At 41.5% G+C, this 5,758-nt stretch overlaps 1 pseudogene; it reads right to left on the bottom strand.

Moving 5' to 3' along the window:
• Positions 1 to 483: 483 nt before the first annotated feature.
• Positions 484 to 600, bottom strand: LOC115030206 (annotated as a pseudogene).
• Positions 601 to 5,758: the final 5,158 nt, after the last annotated feature.

Below are 5,758 nucleotides of genomic sequence, written 5' to 3'. Positions count from 1 at the left end.
TCCTCACTACTCTCAAGTCTCCAGTTCTACCTCTCTTCATTGTACACACATCCTTCTGTTTCTCTTTTTCTTATGATTTTCCACCACTCACTTGCTCCTCTTAGTGCTGCCCTGTGTCCTGAGTATCTGGGGTCATCTCAGGTGTGGTCTCAGGAGTGCTACCCCTCCCCTCACTTATGCATTATGGAACTAGGCAGGGGTCATCTCAGGGGCATAGTCTGTGCCCCTACCCAGGCCTGTGCAGTGCTGGACTGGTGGTCATCTCAGGGATGCTCCCTGTCCGGGCCACATGGTGCAAGTCCGGTGGTTTTCTCAGGTTCACTCTTTGCTTGCCATAGTGACTCCATGGGAGGGTCTTCTGTTTTGAAATCACTTCCTCATGGGGCCTGCGGTCCTAGATGGGGTTCTTCTAGTCTCTGGCTTGCTCCTCACCCTAAGAGCCTGCCAGACTGGTGATCATCTCAGGTTCACCTTTTTTCAGGGAATGTTAAGCTACCAACCATTTAGATGTTCACAGGCACTGTATGAAGACATAAAGCCTCTCTTATCCCTGCTGCCTACTGACAACACATCCTCACCTGCAATGCCTCTAAGGAAAGTTCTGCATGGCCTTTTGACTTCTTTGTACTTTTAGCAGTTCTGTCACCTCTTTATTGGTTCTCTCTACTTGCTCTCTCCTCAGAATACATTATCAGCTTTGATGGCAGATGTTTCTCATTCACAAGGTTGCATGGAAGAAACTTCTACTCTACCATTTTATCTTTAGCCCAAGAAATTGTCTTGATGTCTATATTCAAGGGTAGAATCTGAGTCATACTGGCAGGTGTGGTAGCACATACTTACAGTCCCATAAGACTGGGCAGGAGAATTGCTGTGAGTTCAAGGCCAGCATGGAACACATAACTGTAGTCTTGTCTCAAAACAAACCAAAAGTGGTAATATTTCATTGGAGAATTAAAGATTTCATTAAAGCGATGTAAAATTTAAGGTATACTTAGATCTCTGAGCGTAGCAGTGCATGCATGCCTGCAATCACAGCATAGTGGAGATAGGGGTAAAAGGCTTAGGGGTTCAAGGTCAGTCTTGGCTATGTGAAATCCAGTTTAAAAAGAAAACCCCCAAGACAAACAAACAACACAACAAAACCAAACAAATCAGGAGGTGCCTCAGTCAGTAAAGTACAAGTTCTTGGATTTGATCCCCCAAACCATCACAAAAGTGCTAGACATGGTAGTGCATTTACAATCCCACTGTTGAGGGGTTGAAACTCTCTGTCTAGCCAGCCTAGCCTACTTGTCAAGAGCAAGGCTAGTGAGAATCTCTGTCCCAGTGGAGGTAGATGACATTTCTGGATGACACCGACCTTGTTCTCTGGCCTCACACACGTGTTTGTACACACTCACACATGCATAAAAAGAAAGCCAAGACACAAATTGATATAGCATAAGAGGAATGAATATGTAAATGGAAAAGGATGAATTATTCTTTATTATGGTTAAAACATCCTACACTTTAAAAAATGCCATGGAAAGTAATTCATAACTATATATATGGAAAGAATGAAAACATTTCATTAAATAATTAAATAATTAAATAATGAAAAGAGGCTTCATCTATTTTTCAAATAAAAAAATATAATATATTTGGAAATAATGAAAGCATATTAGCAATTTGAAAAGGCTTGATCTACTTTTCAATTAAAAATGTAGAATCAAATGCTTGTATAGTATATTTAATAAGTATTAAAGAAAGAGACTGAAAATATTAAATAGTATATTTAAAAATTTCAAAATGACTTCTTTCTTATAAGCCACTCATATCTGAATGTGTTGTGAAGACTGAGTGGGAGACCATTGTGTTGCTTTTATTGTCTTTTTAAAGAATTGAACTGAACAAAAGTAAACATTTGAACAACTTTATCCAAGTCTGTGCTGGACCAGAATGGAAGTGGGGCAGAACTAGAGCAAGAAAAACAAGTAAGGTGGGACCAGGGCGAACCCTGTCCTTGGTTAACATTTTTAGTAGGAAGAAATTGGATTTAATGAATATATTGCAAGAGAAGAGCGCTGGACAGTAACAAGACTGTCTGTGTTGGCATTCCATACACTCTGGACTTTTGGAATTGATTTTGATTTCTTACCAACATTTTCTTCAGATGGTATTTGTCTTAATTTCTGAGGTTTCTAGTGCCCTAACAGATTTTGTGCCCAAGATGAATGCCTCACTTTCCCACATTAATTTTGACCCTGTTTAGACCTTCCAGCTCCAGTCACCTCCTGCTCAATGCCATAGTATCTTTAGCTTTTAAAAACCTTGGTTTTGACTGACTGCTCCGAAAAGCCATCTTTGCATTGTTCCCGGGTCGTGCTCCACGCTCACTGCAGCCAACTTAGTTCGCCTCCCACCACCTCCTCCAACGCAGACTCTGGACTTCTGCAGCTTTCTCGCCAGAGTCCTTGAACTCGACTAATTCCTCACTCGCTGCATCGGGCCACTGGTGTGCCCCACCACGTCAGACGCGGCAGTGGACACCAGCTCTGAGATCACCACCAAGGACTTGAAGGAGAAGCAGGAAGTTGTCGAGGATGCAGAAGAGATACACCTGCCAATGGGAATGCTCAAAATGAGGAAAATGGGGAGCAGGAGGCTGACAATGAGCTAAATGAAGAAGAGGAAGAAGGTGGGGAGGAAGAGAAGGAGGAGGAGGCAGAAGAGGAGGAGGCAGAGGAGGAGGAGGCAGAGGAGGAGGAGGAAGAGGAAGAGGAGGAAAGTGACGGTGAGGAAAAGGATGGAGATGAAGCTGAGGAAGCTGAGGTTCCTACAGGCAAACAGGTAGCTAAGAATGATGAGGATGAGGATGTTGACACCAAGAAGCAGAAGACTGACGAGGATGACTAGACAGCAAAAGGAAAAGCTAACCTTACACATCGTGACCTAGTCACCCTTCACTTCCCATCTCAGAATTTAATCCTGGTCACCTTTGAGTAGAGAAGCAGGCTCCACCTACCCTCAGCGGGCTGTGCCACCCACAGATGACATGTGTTCTCCATGACCCCGCCAAAACCACAACACAAACTGGCATCATGGGAGGAAAAAAGAACCAGATCTTCCCAGGGCCTCCTTTTTTTTTTTTTTTTTTTTTCTCAAAAATACTTTAAAAGGAAAATTTGTCTGTATTTTTATTTACATTTTATATTTTTGTACATATTGTTAGGGATCAGCCATTTTTAATGATAACGGGTGACCAAACCAGCCTTCAGAGTGTTTTCTGTCCTACTTCAGACTTTACTTGTGGTGTGACCATGTTCATTATAGTCTCATAGGAGAAAAAAAAAAACTTGTAAAATAAAAAACAAAACCAACAACAACAAAAATCGTATTCTGAGCATTCCAGTAACTAGCCGTACTGTAAGTAGTTGGTTTGTATGAGATAGTTAAAAAGGCCAAAAATAAAAAGATTTTTTCCTTTTTTTTGGGGGGGGGCTACGAAGTTTCTGGGGTTTTATTATTATTATTGTTATTATTATTATTTTGCCTATTTGATGTATGTGTAAAACAATGATCAATAATAAACCAAAATTTTATTTTGCTGAGTTGTTCTAAAAAACAAACTGGGTCTTATAAAACATTGGCTAACGTCAAACTCCTTGATGTAGCCAGGGATGAACTGGAACATCTCCTGCTTCTGCCTCTGTAACCTGATGCTGTGATTACAAGCACAAAACCCCACTTGGTGCTACGGATCGAGATGAGGTTCTAAGGAATGCTAGGTGAATACTCTGCCAACAGAGCTACATCCCCTTGAGCTCTGATTCTAAGCCCATTCATTACATTATATTCTCAAGACAGAGAAGTACCAGGAAACAAGAATGGTGGCAGTAGCAACTTTCTTTGCATCTGCAGAATCCAGCCATGGGATTAAATGACATCTGAATATCATCTTCCAGTGCTCATGGATTAGAGAGACTGCAATAAAATGAGTGGACCTAATACTAATATCTACACTCTAGTAATGTCAGTAGTCATTGCTTTGCATTTTCAAAACTTGTTTCTATTCTTTTGCCTTTAGGATGGTTATATACATTGCCATTGAGAGCCAGATATCTTCCAGAAATTATCTTCAGCAACTTGTTCTATAGGCAGAAAAACTGAAGTTGGTGGCCATTCTATTATGACCCAAAGCAGGAGCAACAAGTGAGGTCTCTAAAGTTCCAGGTCAGCATCTATGCTGTACTGCCTCTGTTTTCTTGACTCTTTGTACAACTGGTTTCAATACTGTTCAGTTCAAGAAAGCTTGATAAACAATCACGAAAGTTCCATTTCCATTTGCTTTTGATGTTGGGAAAGCAGGATATTGAAGGAGCCAAGTTCCTCAGTCCTCTGCATAAAACAGTCTCAGGTTGTCTTCCTGTCTTTGGCATCATTGTCCTTTGTCTCTGCCTTCTGGTCCTAGTTTTTTTCTATTCAGGAATAGCAGGACTTACCTTATGTGGTATTAGTGAGGCTGAAGCAGGTACTTCAGGTACCCTTGCAGTACTGTGAGCATCACAGCTAATAAAATGTAACTGTAATTGACCTGAGGATGTAGCTCAGTTGGTAGAGTGCATACATAAAACCCTGGGTTTGATCCCTAGCATTCCACAAAAACTGGATGTCATGAATACCTATAATCCTAGCACTTAAGAGGTGGAGGTAGGAATTCCCTGCCCGCCCCCCCCCCCAAAAAAAAAATCAAGGTTATCCTCAGCTACATGCAGACTCTGAAGCTTGGATCAATGTTCTCTGTGAGTTTTTGGAAATCTGGTCTTATGGCTAATTTTATATTAGCTTGACACAAGCTGTGGTTATTTGGGAAGATGGAGCCTTAATTGAGAAAATGTTTCCAGCAAATTGACCTATGGGCAAGCCTGTAGTACATTTACTTGATTTATGGTTTATGTTGGAGGGCCCAGATCACTGTGGGTGTACCATCCCTGGGCTGGTGGTCCTGGGTTCTAGAGGAAAGCAGGCTGGGCAGGCCATGGGGAACAATCCAGGAAGCAGCATGCTCCCATGCCCTCTGCATCCTCTCCTGACTCCAGGTCCCTGCCCTGTTTAAGTTCCTGCCTCAAACTTCTTTGTTAATGGACTAAGTCATGGGACTTGGTCATGATATTTTATCACATCAATAAATACCCTAAGACACATGCTAAGAAAATACAAAAATGCAAGGTTGAACCCTTGGCTAGGAGTATTATGAGATCTGAAAGCAGCAGCAGCAGCATAGATAAAGTGCAAATCCTGCCTCAAATCTACCTCTGCCACCAACAGGAAGGGAATACTATAGACTACATTTTAGAGGCTGTCATTGAATGTATAAATGAGTGTGAAGTTATGTTAATAGTTTTAGAGGCAGAGTTTGATTTGTTTTTGTTTATTCAAACCTGCAAATGCTATGCCAAAATATGAGAACTCCACTCTGCGGAAGACTCTTATATAATTTGTTTTCATTAAAATTTCTTGGTTTATGTGATTCTTTCAGTTCTCAGTGTTTGTGCCCATGGAAATCTGGTAAAGCAAAAGTTCTAATGGCTTACTTCTTGCTGATATTTAATATGCTCCTCCTGACTTGGTGTCACTAATCCTGAAGAAAGACACACTAGCAAACTTTTCCTACATTTCTATTTAAGCTTAAATAGATTCTCTCTCTCTCTCTCTCTCTCTCTCTCTCTCTCCCTCCCTCCCTCCCTCCCTCCCTCTCCCTCTCCCTCTCCCTCTC

The sequence above is a fragment of the Mus caroli genome, chromosome X (genome assembly GCF_900094665.2).
Source record: "Mus caroli chromosome X, CAROLI_EIJ_v1.1, whole genome shotgun sequence".
NCBI lineage: Eukaryota > Metazoa > Chordata > Mammalia > Rodentia > Muridae > Mus > Mus caroli.
This window is presented reverse-complemented; position numbering and strand designations above follow the sequence as displayed.